We start from the raw sequence: 15,967 nt of genomic DNA, 5'->3' as shown, positions 1-15,967 counted from the left end.
AGCTAATTTGCATTAGAATGCAAAGGCTATGTGAGTGATCTCACGACTGTGAAACTCTTAGTGTCAGAGCTCCCTCCATTGTATTCCAGATTGCCATGTGTGGGAGCTCCTTTTCTCTACCATACCCCAGATTTACACCAACCATGACTTGGAAGAGAAGGCTATGGGCTTTGCATGGGTTGAGTAACTTGCTCAAAGTCACACAGCTAACAGGTGTCAGAAGTGGGATTTGAACCCAGGCCTTTTTTTAAAAAATAATTTTTTTCTTGATGTCTTCCATTTTGAGCATCCTCATAATTTTCCCCAGTATCTTTTGCCCCTCCCACAGAGCCATCCTATAAGACAATATTTTTTAAAGACAAAAGGAAGAGGAAGAAAGTCAGCCCAACTGATGAATATGTTGAAAAAGTCCCAAAACATGTGCAGTGTTGAACATCTGTGTCAGAGGAAGGACATATACTCACATCTTCCTGTGTCCAAAGTCAGGTCTTCATTCACTTGTGCCACTGTCCTTCAATGGAAAGAATTATGTCCTATTCACCTTGGCTCATTACTGTATACATGATGAGAGGCACTGTACTGTGGAGCAAAAATTCCAGTCCTAGAGATCAGTTAGACAAGAAAAAAGCCCAGCTCCACTCCTGCCCTTTGTGATCATGGCCAGCAAGCCTCAGATCTCAGAGCCCTCCTTTCTGCCATTCCCACCCAGCCCATCCCCCAGTAGTTTGTGAGGAGAGTGCCTGAGAAATAGGAGCCATTATTGGGGGGGAGTACACCAAGTAATGGGGCTTGGTTTAGCCTGGGCTCTGCACCACAGCTGACACAGCTTCATGATAGAGAGAGAAATAATGTGTCTCTGCTCAGTCAGATTTCCTCAACTTTATATTTAGAGCAGAACTAGGTCTCCTGCTAAAGAGGTGTCCCAGACTATGGCAGAGGAGCTGCCATTAGCTCAAGCCCCACCATCAACTAGCAATCTCCCTCCCTCTCTTGCTCCCTAAATGGTAGTGGGCAAGGGGTTGCTCATTGTTTGTTGGTTTGGTTCATTATTTTCCTCCTGGAAGTCCAACAGATGTGGGTTTCAGGGGTTACAGGACTCAATCCACACTCTTGGGAGACTTTGGTAAACTGTCTTTGGAGACAGATGCTTAAGAACCAAGGCAGGCCATGAAGGCTGTTGAAAAAGGCTATGGACCAACCAGAAGTGAGAGGATCCAAAATCTAGACAAAGAATCTCAAGATCTCAGAGTTGGGAGGAACTTTAGGAGCCCATCCTCGTCATCCTGTACCTGAGCAAGTATCCTCCTGACATTATCCCCTCCACATGGTCCTCTGGTCTTTGCTGGAAAACCTCCTGAGGTGGCCCATTTCATTTCCAGCTTCTAGTGTGACCTGTTGACCCATGAACTCATAACCTGTCTTTGTATAATGCTTATCAGGCTCCTACATCCTCCGACTACAAGGACCGTTTGATCTCTGGCACAGGGCCCAGCTGAGAGAATAGGCAAAGTAATGTCAAGGCTGAAACCGAATGACCTTGGGACACGGAATCATCGCCGACTAACTCTTTGCCATCTGCTGCATCTGAAGACCTCCAGCAGCTTATACCAGAGACCAATGCCTGAGTCTTTGACCAGGGCCACCCCCACCCCAAACAGGCAGCAAGGTTTCGCTCAGCTTTCTTGCTCTTCTCTCTGGCAATGTAACTTCTTTCTACCATCATAGTGTACTGACTAGTTTAGAGATCCATCCCAGAAGTCTTGGCTTTCCCTGCTTTTCTATCATGCCCACAAAAAATTGAGTGGAAAAGAAGCCAGTGGCCTTGTGAGGACTTTGAGTAGCCCTTGTCCCCCAGAGCTTGACAGCCTTGCCTCCCCAATTGTGCTACGAGACTTTGGGTGAAGAGTTGACTCCAAAGTCAATGTGTGGTTTCCGGTGGGACTCCAGCCCCACTGTTACACCTGGAGTTTAACTTGTAGACAGTCTTCCCTTGAGAACATGGCTCAGCAAAAACTCTGGGTTTGGATTGGGGGGGGGTACAAAGCAATGAGCTTTTACAGATGTTTTTGCATACAGTTAAAATTAATTTATTATTATTAAAGCCTTACTGTATAGGCACAAAATTCTCCTGAAGGAAATCTGTCACTTCCTATTGTGTTCAAACTCCATCATCCCTCTGTGTTCTCTCGCCTGAATGCTGATGAAGGCTGGTCTCAGTACACAAAGGGAGGCTTCCTACCCCCACCTCTTTGAGTCCAACCTGGGAAGGAAGCAAATACTTTACCTTCCCTTGAAACTTTCAGGAGGATCCAGACCCTTCCCACTAACCCCAGCCAAGGCTGGGTTGTCCCCAAGGTCAGGAAATGGTAAGCATAGTATTCCTTAAACAGCAATGTTGTCAAGGCACCACGGATAAAGTCCTCCAATGAGTAATCAAGAAAGTAGCTCGGTGGGGAAGTGGCAAAAGGGATGGGTTTGGAGTTCGGAAGACCTGAGTTAAGAATCCTACCTCAGGCACTAACTGTGACCTTGGGCAAGTCACAGAACCTTTCTCAGCCTCAGTTTCCTCATCTGTGAAATGGAGATAATAACAGAGTTATTATGAGGTTCAGCTGAGATACATAAAGTGCGTTGTGGATGTTCTATATCTTCGTGGTCATGGTCATTGTCACCATCATAATCATTGCTGCTGCTGCTGTTGTTATTCACTGATGCCAACAAGGAGATTCTCCTGTTTAGTAGCACAAGGAAAAGTTATAGGTGCTCCACAGTAGAGAAGCAATGGCACAGGCTTTCATATGGCAAAGGGTTTATTTGATTTTTTTGTTTTACCACCAAAGCGATTTTCCTAATTATGTCAGCCCTCTGTTCAAGAAAATCCGGTGACTCTCCATTGCCTCTCACATCAAATATAAACTCTTCTATTTGACATCTGAAGCCCTTCACAACCTTCTCATACTTACCTCCCTTCCATGAACTCTGTAATCCAGCTACACTGGCCTATTCCTTACCAGGATGCTCCATCTCTCACCTCCATTCCTTTGCAACTGCTGTCCCCGTTGCCTGATGTGCTCTTCCTCCTTGCCTCTAGCTCTTAATTTTCTTGGTTTCTTTCAAGGCTTGGATCAAGTATCTTTTTCTACATGAAATCTTTCCTTATCCTCCTAAACTGATATCTATCTATCTATCTATCTATCTTCATGCACATGTAATTTGTATATATTGAACACAATATATTATATTCACATGTATATGTATGTATACATATATATATGTATGTATACATATATATATATGTATGTACTTCCATATTTACATGTTGTCACTCCTCATAGAACGTAAGCTCCTCAAGGGCAGGGCCTATTGTACTTTTGTCTTTGTATCCCATGTAAAATGGTTTGTATAGTGTCTGGCATACAGCAAGTGCTTAATAAATGCTTGCTGTTTGAGATTGATAGGATGGGAATGAGAACCCCAAGGTAAGAAGGAGTGTCTTCCTAAGCCTTTGGTCTCAAAGCAGAAATCCATCTTATCTTTTCTCAAGTGACTGGGAGTTGTCTTTTTTAATGGATATCTCCCACTGAATGGTAATGGCCAGGTGGGAATAGAGAGAATACTGATGGGATGTGTTGAGAAATGGACCATTAGAAGGAATATCTATATTGATGAGACCGTAGATTCATTGGAGTGGCCCACCTCCACCCCACCCCCACCATTCTACCATCTCCAACTGTCCCCTTGGCCATGGGATGCTACCAGTCTCAAGCACTCTTGACACTATGTGGCACTGACAAGCCTGACAAGATTGCTGACTCCCAATCCAGGGTTCTTTCCACTGCACTGTACTGTCCTTTCTGCCATCTGATTCCCTTCTTTGGGTTCAATCCCTAGCATGATCATGGTGAGTTGGGAGTCACGGGCACTTTGGTGTTATCCCAAGGCCTTTGGGACAGCTGTGTTCCATGCCTCATGCTCTACAATTAGTGTTAGGAACATCTTTCACACTCACCAGAAGCCATTATTCTACCCCAAGCTCCCTCACTGATTACCTGTGGGTTTCGCATGTTTTCAATACCCACTATTATCTTAATAACTTACAACTCATCATCTTGTGGGTCTCTTGCTGGACATTAATTTTGTCTAGATGGCAGCCGTTTGTCAATTATTGTTGGCACAAAGCCAGCATCATTACCTGGTGTCCTACATGTTGGGCGGCATAATTGGTGGTTAGTAGTTAAAGAGCTGATTTTGTTCTCTTTCAGCAGGAACAGTCAATAGCATCTTCTGTAGATAATACAAATAGGCAAGCATTATGAATACAGCTTTTAGATGAAGTCGTCTAATTCCTATCTGGAAAACTAAACTACACAATTCTCCAATTTGGAAGTGAAAGAGCATAGAGCTTCCCAGTACTGGGGGATGAAGGACACAGCTGAATGAATTCAAGGCATGTCTGCTATAATGAGGCCCCGGCATCATTTGCTTTCCGTAGTATGATATTCCCAAGACAACATTTATTAGATGTCCTAGATAGGACGCTGGGGCTATAAGGCTTTGAAAGTCCTTCATAAACCTCCCTCCCTCTCAGGGAATGCTTTCTTATGCCAACCCTCCCTCCCTGCTGCTGCATCTGCAGAGCCATTTTCTCTAGGTCTGCCCTTGAGGAGATGGGGAAGGACTGGTCGCTATCATCAATAGAATAACCCTTCAGGTACCTGGAAGCCCTCTATGCACTCACTTTCTCTGCTCCAGGCAACCAATCTCAGTTTCTATAGTCTCTCTTTAGAGACGTGTATGTGGCTCTTTTTGTCACAGGAGACAACATTAAAAATATCCATGGATAAAATTCATGGCGTGTTGACCAATGCACAAAGTATTGGTAAAAAAAAAAGCCAAGGTGAACTTGATCAACTAATGCAAGGAGGGGGCAAATTAGACCTCATAAGCATTGCTGAGACTTGATGGGATGGGACCTAAGACTGAAATATGACTTTGGAGGGGATCATCTTATGCAAAAGGAACAGGTTAAGTTAAGAAAAAAGGATAAGTTAAGAAAATATGTGGGAGGTGGAGCTTGGGGAAGGGATAGGATACTTAGAAAGTTACTCATTTGGGCAAATCCAGGAATCAGGGGCAAGTATGGTGGAGAGCCTTTGGGTGAAAATAAAGGAATGGAGGGAGAAACACGTGATTATTTCACTGGAATATACTACAGACTGTGTAAACAGAAATGACTTTGGGAAGCAGATTACAAGCCTGGTGCAGAAGCATTATATGATAGGGATGGAGGATTTCAAACATCCAGATATCTACTAGAGCTCTCTCTCTCTCTCTCTGCTAAAAGCAGATCAGGTAATAGCCTTTTTATTTTGATTTTCACAAGAGTTTGAATTACAAATTTTCTCCCCATTTCTACCCTCCCCCCCTCCAAGATGGCATATATTCTGGTTGCCCCTTTCCCCAGTCACCCCTCCCTTCTGTCACCTGACTCTCCCCATCCCCTTTTCCCTTACTTTCTTGTAGAACAAGATAGATTTCTATGCCCCATTGCCTGTATATCTTATTTCCTAGTTGCATGCAAAAACTGTTTTTTTTAACATCTGCTTTTAAAACTTTGAGTTCCAAATTCTCTCCCCTCTTCCCTCCCAACCCACCTTCCCTAAGAAGGCAAGCAATTCAACATAGGCCACATGTGCATCATTATGCAAAACCCTTCCACAACACTCATGTTGTGAAAGACTAAGTATATTTTGCTCCTTCCTATCCTATCCCCCTTTATCCAGTTTTCTCCCTTGACCCTGTCCCTTTTCAAAAGTGTTTGCTTTTGATTACCTCCTCCCCCTATCTGCCCTCCCTTCTATCATGCCCTCTTTTTTATCTACTTCCTCCTTCTTTCCTATGGGGTAAGATACCCAATTAACTGTGTATGTTATTCCCTCCTCAGGTCAATTCTGATGAGACCAAGATTCACTCATTCCCTCTCACCTGCCCCACATTCCCTTCCTACAGAACTGCTTTTTCTTGCAACTTTTATGTGAGATAATTTACCGCATTCTGTCTCTCCATTTCTCCCTCTCTCAATATATTCCTCTCTCATCCCTTAATTTTATTTTATTTTTTTTATTTTTTTAATATCATCCCTTCATATTCAATTCACCCTGTGCCCTCTGTCTCTCTATATATGTATATTCCCTTCAGCTGTCCTAATACTGAGGTCTCATGTATTATACACATCATCTTTCCATGTAGGAATGTAAACAAAACAGCTCAACTTTAGTAAGTCCCTTATGATTTCTCTTTCTTGTTGACCTTTTCGTGCTTATATTGATTCTTGTGTTTGAAAGTCAAATTTTCTATTCAGCTCTGGTCTTTTCACTGAGAAAGCTTGAAAGTCCCCTATTTTATTGAAAATCCATATTTTGCCTTGGAGCATTATACTCCGTTTTGCTGGGTAGGTGATTCTTGGTTTTAATCCTAGTTCCATTGACCTCCGGAATATCATATTCCAAGCCCTTCAATCCTTTAATGTAGAAGCTACTAGATCTTGTGTTATCCTGATTGTGTTTCCACAATACTCAAATTGTTTCTTTCTGGCTGCTTGCAGAATTTTCTCCTTGATCTGGGAGCTCTGGAATTTGGCGACAATATTCCTAGGGGTTTTCTTTTTGGGATCTTTTTGAGGAGGTGATCGGTGGATTCTTTCAATTTCTATTTTACCCTCTGGCTCTAGAATATCAGGGCAGTTCTCCTTGATAATTTCTTGAAAGATGATATCTAGGCTCTTTTTTTGATCATGGCTTTCAGGTAGTCCAATAATTTTTAAATTATCTCTCCTGGATCTATTTTCCAGGTCAGTGGTTTTTCCAATGAGATATTTCACATTGTCTTCCATTTTTTCATTCCTTTGGTTCTGTTTTATAATATCTTGATTTCTCATAAAGTCATTAGCTTCTACTTGTTCCAATCTAATTTTAAGGTGGTATTTTCCTCCATGGTCTTTTGGACCTCCTTTTCCATTTGGCTAATTCTGCCTTTCAAGGCATTCTTCTCCTCATTGGCTTTTTGGAGCTCTTTTGCCATTTGAGTTAGTCTATTTTTTAAGGTGTTATTTTCTTCAGTATTGTTTTGGGTCTTCTTTAGCCAGTCATTGACATGTTTTTCATGGTTTTCTCACATCACTCTCATTTCTCTTCCCAATTTTTCCTCTACTTCTCTAACTTGCTTTTCCAAATCCTTTTTGAGCTCTTCCATGGCCTGAGACCAGTTCCTGTTTTTCTTGGAGGCTTTTGATGTAGGCTCTTTGACTTTGTTGACTTCTTCTGGCTGTATGTTTTGGTCTTCTTTGTCACCTAAGAAAGATTCCCAAGTCTGAGTCTGAATCTGAGTCTGTTTTTGCTGCCTGTTCATGTTCCCAGCCAACGTACTTGACCCTTGAGTTTTTCGTCAGGGTATGACTACTTGTAGAGTACAGAGTACTTTGTCCCAATCTTGTGGGGCTGCATTGTTGCTTTCAGAGCTACACAGCAAGCTCTGCTACACCAGCATTACTCCTCCCCCAAGAACCTCCAACCCAGACAGGACTCAGATCTAAGCTGGCTCGGCAGTCCTGCTCACATCCACCACTTAATTCCTCCCATCAGGTGGACCTGGGGCTAGAAGCAACTGCATCTGTAGTTCTGTAGCTGCACCACCTCCACTGCTCCCAGGGCGGTGGCCAAACTGTGAACTCCTTTCACTCTGTTCCAGCAGCTTTTCCCAGTAACTTGCCCTGTTGTCTTTGGTGTTTGTGGATTGAGAAATCTGGTAACTGCCACAGCTCACTGATTCAGGGCACTAGGGCCTGTTCCGCCCAGCTCCCAGCCTGGTTGGTCCAGGCATGGCCATGCTGGGCTCTGCTCCTCTCCGCTCCCAGGTCCATGCAATACACCTTACCTCATGACCATCCAGGCTGTCCTGGGCTGGAGTCCTGCTTCCCTCTGCTATTTCGTGGGTTCTGCAGTTCTAGAACTTGTTCAGAGCCATTTTTATAGGTGTTTGGAGGGACCTGGGTAGGAGCTCATGCAAGTCCCTGCTTTCCAGCTGCCATCTTGGCTCCACCCCCAGGTAATAGCCTTTTAACATATTGTTAATAATGTCATCTTTCTAAAGGCAAATGACTCAATGATAGGAAATGCTGTTCTTGATCAGATTGAGAGGCAATGGCAGTTCAGTCTTGGAATTTGTGATAAAGAAGAAGAGGAAATATGGGAATAGTTTGAAATGGACTTTAGATTTTGGAAGGTCAAACATTCAAGTGTTCAAAGGAAAACAAATCTAGAGGAGTCAGTTCAGGAGGAAATGGAAACTCATGAATAAAATTTGGAAGATGCAAAGAGAGATTATTCCAGTGAGGAGTAAAGGGAGCTCATCAACCAACTCAGGTACAGCTTGTGGCCTAATACATCTGGCTTTACATGGATTTACAGAGGACAGCTTTTATATGATCAAGAAAATCCAAAACCGGGGTGGAGCCAAGATGGTGGCAGGAAAGCAGGGACTTGCTTAAGCTCCCCCCCAAATCCCTCCAAACACTTGTAAAAATGGCTCTGAATAAATTCTAGAGCTGCAGAGCCCATGAAATAGCAGAGGGAAACAGATCTCCAGCCCAGGAGAGCCTAGATGGTTGCCGGGAAGTGTCTATCGCACAGTGCTGAGAGCAGAGCGCCACCCAGCATGGGCCATGCCAGGACAGACCAGACCCGGAGTGAGCCAGCTGGAAGAGGCCTTGGGGCCATGAAACAGTGAGCTGTGGCAGTTACCAGACTTCTCAACCCACAAACACCAAAGAGCAGGTTAGGGGGAAACTACAGGATCGAGTTCAGAGCAGTCTGGCTGCCAGCTCTGGGAGGTGGAGGAGGTTGTGCAGCTGTGGCAGTAGCAGCAGCAAGAAGTTCCTGAGGCTGCCTCCAGAGCACCAGTGTCAGCAGCTTTCTGAGTCCCTGGCTCACACGGTGGGAGGAATCTAGCAGTAGATCAGAGTGGGAATGCAAGGAGCACTTTGTGGGCACAAGGGCAGATTCTCTTGCTGTGCTCTGCTTGGATCTGAATTGCATTCCTCATTGATGGTTCTTGGGGGAGGAGGAGTGATGCTGTGACAGAGCCTGGGGTGATGGTGGAGTAGAAGTAGCTCTGAAAACAGCAGTGCTTGGACCCTAAAGCTTGGGACAATGTACTCTATACTCTACAAGCAGTCATATCTTGAAAAAAAGCTCGAGGGTCAAGTACGTTGGCTGGGAACATGAACAGGCAGTGAAAATGAACTCAGACTCAAACTCAGACTCAAACTCTAGATTCCTTTTTTGGTGACAAAGAAGATCAAATAATACAGCCAGAAGAAGTCAACAAAGTCAAAGAGCCTACATCAAAAGCCTCCAAGAAAGATATGAATTGGGCTCAGGTCATGAAAGAGCTCAAAAAGCATTTGGAAAAGCAAGTTAGAGAAGTAGAGGAAAAATTGGGAAGAGAAATGAGAGTGATGCAAGAAAACCATGAAAAACAAGTCAATGACTGGCTAAAGGAGACCCAAAACAATACTGAAGAAAATAACACCTTAAAAAATAGACTAACTCAAATGGCAAAAGAGCTCCAAAAAGCCAATGAGGAGAAGAATGCCTTGAAAGGCAGAATTAGCCAAATGGAAAAGGAGGTCCAAAAGACCACTGAAGAAAATACTACCTTAAAAATTAGATTGGAGCAAGTGGAAGCTAGTGACTTGATGAGAAATCAAGATATCATAAAACAGAACCAAAGGAATGAAAAAAAATGGAAGACAATGTGAAATATCTCATTGGAAAAACCACTGACCTGGAGAATAGGTCCAGGAGAGATAATTTAAAAATTATTGGACTACCTGAAAGCCATGATCAAAAAAAGAGCCTAGATATCATCTTTCAAGAGATTATCAAGGAGAACTGCCCTGATATTCTAGAGCCAGAGGGTAAAATAGAAATTGAAAGAATCCACCGATCACTTCTTGAAAAGATCCCAAAAAGAAAACTCCTAGGAAAATTGTTGCCAAATTCCAGAGTTTCCAGGTCAAGGAGAAAATTCTGCAAGCAGCCAGAAAGAAACAATTTGAATATTGTGGAAAGACAATCAGGATAATACAAGATCTAGCAGCTTCTACATTAAGGGATTGAAGGGCTTCGAATATGATAATCTGGAGGTCAATGGAGCTAGGATTAAAACCAAGAATCACCTGCTCAGCAAAACAGAGTATAATGCTCCAAGGCAAAATATAGATTTTCAATAAAATAGAGGACTTTCAAGCTTTCTCAGTGAAAAGACCAGAGCTGAATAGAAAATTTGACTTTCAAACACAAGAGTCAAGAGAAGCATGACAAGGTAAACAGGAAAGAAAAATCATAAGGGACTTGCTAAAGTTGAACTGTTATATTTACATTCCTACATGGAAAGATGATGTGTGTAATTCAGGAGACCTTTCTCAGTATTAAGGGAGTTGAAGGGAATATAGATAGAGTGCACAGGGTGAATTGAATATGAAGGGATGATATCTTAAAAAATGAAATAAATTTAAGGGGTGAGAGAGGAATATTTTGAGAGAAGGAGACAGGGAGAGATAGAATGGGGTAAATTATCTCACATAAAAGTTGCAAGAAAAAGCAGTTCTCTATGAAGGGAAGAGAGGGAAGGTAAGGGGGAATGAGTGAATCTTACTCTCATCAGATTCAACTTGAGGAGGGAATAACATACACACTTAATTGGGTATCTTACTCCACAGGAAAGTAAGGCAAAGGGGATGAAAAATGGGGGATGATAGAAGGGAGGGCAGATGGGGGAGGAGGTAATCAAAAGCAAACACTTTTGAAAAGGGACAGGGTTAAGGGAGAAAACTGAATAAAGGGGGACAGTATAGGATGGAAGGAAATATAGTTAGCCTTTCACAACATGGACATTGTGGAAGCATTTTGCATAATGATACATGTGTGATATATGTTGAATGCTTGCCTTCTTAGGGAGGGTGGGTTGGGAGGGAAGAGGGGAGAGAATTTGGAACTCAAAGTTTTAAAAGCAGATGCTTAAAAATTAAAAAAAATTTTGCATGCATCTGTGAAACAAGATATATAGGGAATGGGCCATAGAAATCTATCCTGCTCTACAAGAAAATAAGGGAAAAGGGGATGGGGGGATGGGGTGAAAGAGGGGAGGGCTGAGTGGGGAACAAGGCAATCAGAATATATGCCATCTTGGAATGGGGGGGAGGGTAGAAATAGGGAGAAAAGTTGTAACTCAAAATTTTGTGGAAATCAATGTTGAAAACTAAAATATTAAATAAAATATATACAGAAAAAAAGAAAATCCAAAACCACACAAAAGTCCCATATTAACCCATAAACAATCAGTAAAATTCTCCACCCCTTTCTGATGAATCTCATCTTTGCCCAGGTACCTTTACAGGCCTCCAGGCTTATGATCTCTAAAACATTGCACTCCCCCTGGAAGGGCATCAAAATTATAGTTGCTAGAGAGGTCACACCTTTTCCCATAAAAACCTTCTGAATAAGTCATGGTACTCACATAGAGTAGTAGAGAGAAAAGTCTAGGATTTTGCTTTTTCCTGTTGTGGCAGAGTTCTTTGATTCTCTCTTTTACAAACAATTTGCATTCATTTCTTTTTCTAAATTTAACAAACAGCCGATGGAACAAGTATTTCCATATGCATTGTAGAACAGAAGGAAAACATTGTTCATGGAACTGCAGGGTTCTATTTTGTACAGCTCACCTTTCTTTTAAAGTGCATAATAAATTCACCATTAAGTCTCAAAGTTGTCCAACATGTATGTGATTCCTTCTCCCCTTACTTTGGTTCTCTGCTCTTTTTGAGTGGGCAGGTGGTGGCATATCCTAATCCTCCTCCCATTTCCATCCCTCTGTCGGAAAAAAAGAAAAACAAATCCTGGTGACAAATATGCATAGTCAAGTAAAAGAATTTCCTGCATTGGCCATACCCAAAAATGTACGTCTCACTCTTCAACTTGAGTTCATCCCCTCTGTCAGGTCGCATTTTTCATCATGGGCTCCCTAAAACAGGGCTTCTTAAACGTTTTCCACTTGTCACCTTTTCAGCAGTTGGTAAACTGTGGGTCACGACCTCATATGGGGTCAAAAGTCGAGGTTAGTCAAGATCCACGTTCTTAAGCTTTTCAAAGTTTTTCTTTACAATGTTGTTGTATACATCATTCTGTCTGCTCGCTTGACTCCCATCAGTTCACGCAAGTCTTCCCAGGTTTCTCTGAAATGATCTCTTCCATAATTTCTTACAGCACAATAGTATTCCATGTCACTTATATACCAAAATTTGTTCAATCTTTCCTCTACAGCCAGGTACCCCCTTAGTTTCCAGTTCTTTACCACCACAAAAAGAACTGCTTTAAATATTTTTGTACCTATGGGCCTTTCCCCTCTTTCTTTGATCTCTTTTGGATATTGACCTCATAGTCCTTACTTCTTCTGTAGTTGTAAGGCCACGTGCTAAATACTCCGTCAAGGAATTCTTGACGCTGCTCCAGAAGGCTGGGGTTCAGGAACTCCTGCCACTTAACCATATGGTTCCCCTCTTAGATCTCAGGCTAAGAAGTTACACCATTGCTTCTCTGTGGTTGTGTCCAGAAACTTCCCTGGGGCATGGTTGAGAAACCCCACCACTGCAGCTCACTACTACATTTCAAGTGGTGTGGGTGAGAGAAACTGCAATGTGTCTCTGTTTCTTTTTTTTAATTTTTTAATTTTTTTTACTTTTTTGTATTTTTTTTATTTTCAGTTTACAACACATGGTTCTACATAATTTTGAGTTCCAGATTTTCTTCCCTCCCTCCCCCCTTCCTTCCCAAGACAGCGTGGAATCCCATATAACTTCCACATATAACTTCGCATTGAATCAATTTACACACTAGTCAAGTTGTGGAGAAGAATTATGACCAATGGAATGAATCATAAGAAAGAAGATACAGAACCAAAAAAACCAACCCAACAACAAAAACAAAACAGAGAAAAAAAGGTGGGGGGAAGGCAAGCATGAAGTGTGCCTCAATCTGCATTCATACTTCATAGTTCTTTCTCTGGGTGTAGATAGCATTCTCCATCGTGAGTCCTTTGGAGTTGTCTTTGTACCTTGTGTTGCTGAGAAGAGCGAAGTCTGTCAGGGTTGGTCCTCACAGAATCCATATATCTGTGGTTGCGTATAATGTTCTCTTGGCTCTGCTCCGCTTACTCAGCATTATGTTGTGTAGGTTTTTCCAGGTTGTTATGAAGTCCGTATCATCCCCATTTCTTATGGCACAATAGTATTCCATTACCTTCATATACCACAGCTTGTTCAGCCATTCCCCAATTGATGGGCATCCCTTTGATTTCCAATTCTTAGCTACTACAAAAAGAGCCACTATAAATATTTTTGTACATATAAGTCCTTTTCCCACTTGTGTGATCTCTTTGGGATACAATCCTAGAAGTGGTATTGCTGGATCAAAGGGTATGAATATTTTTATAGCCCTTTGGGCATAGTTCCAAATTGCTCTCCAAAATGGCTGGATCAGTTCACAACTCCACCAGTAATGTAACGATGTTCCAATTTTTCCACATCCTCTCCGGCATTTATCATTTTCGATGTGTCTCTGTTTCAAGACTGCCATTAGCAGCTCCTGGGAGATCATGTGTGTGTGTGTGTGTGTGTGTGTGTGCATGCGTGTGCAGCTGCACAGGCTTTCCCCCTGTGGGATTCAGTTCTGTTCTTAGGTCTTTGACTTCCCAGTTCTCATTGGATGACCTTGAAAAAAAGCTGCTGTGTCTCTGTTGTATCCCTTTTTTGACTCAGCACGAGGTGACTTTAACCCATAAGAGCTGGAGCCAATCAATTCATCCCCAAGAGCTGAGAACTAAGAAATCACCCATGCTCATTGTGGTATGAATGAGTAGACAATTTCTGAAGTCCAGAAGATGTCTTCAGTGAGGTACCAATGGAAGATACAATCAAAATCTCAAAGAGTTACTACCCTGTAAAATCAAGTTGATTCAATTTCCCTGATCTATGCCTTAGAAATTTTTCTTGACATGTATAGAAGATGAAAGCAAGGTTAGGCAATGAAGGATGAATAAAAAAGTGGCATAATCTTGTAAAAAATCATGCACCCCAGAATGAACTGAGGTCAGTGAAGAAAGCCAAGGATAACAAAAAGGGTGGGGCTCCTTTGGGGAAAAGATGAGAATCAAAGGAGGAATAAGATTGTTGCTTGGAAATGGGCTCTTGTCAACAAACGTTGAAAGGAAGTCAAAGGTGCTCTTCTGTTGGATGGGATAAAAATGGCTACTTGGCAGATTAGAAAAGAGCCTCTACCTGTCCTTGATGATTTCAAGTCACCAGATATAGTAATAATTTCTATAGTGACTATTATGTGCCAGGCACTGCGCTAAGCATGCTTTATAACTATCATGTTATTTGATCCTCAAAACAACCACGGGAGATAAATGCTATTATTATCCCCACTTTACAGTTGAGGGAACTGAGGTTAAGTACCTTGCCCAAAGTTACAGAACTAGTAAGTGTCTGAGGTGGAACTTGAACTCAGGTCTTCCTAACTCCAAGGGCAGCTAGGTGGTGCAAGTGCAGAGTTCAGGACACTTACTGGCAGTGTGATCCTGGTCAAGTCACTGCATCCTGTTGGCCTCAGTTTCCTTTTCTGTAAAATGAGCTGGAGACGGAAATGGCAGAGCATTCCAGTATTTTTGCCAAGAAAATCCTGAATGGGGTCACAGTCAGATACAGCTGAAAAATGGCTGAACAACAACTACTTCCTGACTCTAGGCCCACCTCTCTATACATTGAGCCACCTAGCTGCCTCTAAGTGAACTATATTCCAAAGTGGCGAAAGAACTGCTAGCTGTGATTTCGAAGCCACTACTTCTGGTCTTTGAAAACCCAAGGAAATTAGTAGAGGCATGGCAGAACTGAACAAAGGTAAACATGGTCCTGATCTTCTAAAATAGAAGAGATTGGAATCTTTAAACTATAGGTCAGTGAGCTTGACTTTGATTCCTGGCAAACTCCTAGAAGGTATTGTCAAAGGAATGACTAATGCACATCTAGAAAAGGAAGCTGTGATCACAAAGAGCCAGCAGGGCTTCATTAAGAACACATTGTGCCAGATGAACATCATTTATTTTTTTTTGGTCGTTAGACTGATAAATAAGGGAAAGGCCATCAATGTAATTTATTTGAATCTATATCATTTAACCAATTCTCTCATGCTATTCTTGTGGGCAAGCTAGAGAAATGTAGACTAATGAATAGTATTTGGAGGTGGGTTTGGAACAGGTTGAATGGCCAGACCCAGAGTCTTTAATGGTTTGATGGAAACCTGGAGGAAGGTCTGTAGTGGACTGACTTGATTGGCCCTGGGCTATTTGACATTTTTATCACTGACTTGGACAATATGATTGGGGGCATGCTTATCACACTTAGAGATGACACAAAGCTAGGATAGATAGATGACCCTTAGGATGACAAAAAATCAGGACCTCGAAAGGTCTAGAATATAGAACAGTCTAGAATATTGAACTAATTGCGATAAGATAAAATTTAATAGAGACAGATATCTTATACTTGGGATAAAAATCTACTTCCCGTGTACAAGTATAAGGTGAGGGAGGTATGGCTAAACAGCCATTAGTCTTAAAAATATCTGGGGGTTTTAGTGAACTGCAAACCCATGTCAACAGTGTGGTATGATAGCAAAAATGTTGATGTGATTTTGGGCTGTGTTAAGAGATATATACAGGACTAGAGGGATGATAATTCCATTGTATTTTGCCATAGTCAGACCACATGTGAAGAATTGTTTCATTTATGGATGCTGTATTTTAGGAACAAAATATTTAATCTAGAGGGTGGTCAGAGAAAGCTGAACAGGAC

This window comes from Trichosurus vulpecula, chromosome X, assembly GCF_011100635.1.
Source record: "Trichosurus vulpecula isolate mTriVul1 chromosome X, mTriVul1.pri, whole genome shotgun sequence".
Taxonomy (NCBI): Eukaryota; Metazoa; Chordata; class Mammalia; order Diprotodontia; family Phalangeridae; genus Trichosurus; species Trichosurus vulpecula.
This window is presented reverse-complemented; position numbering follows the sequence as displayed.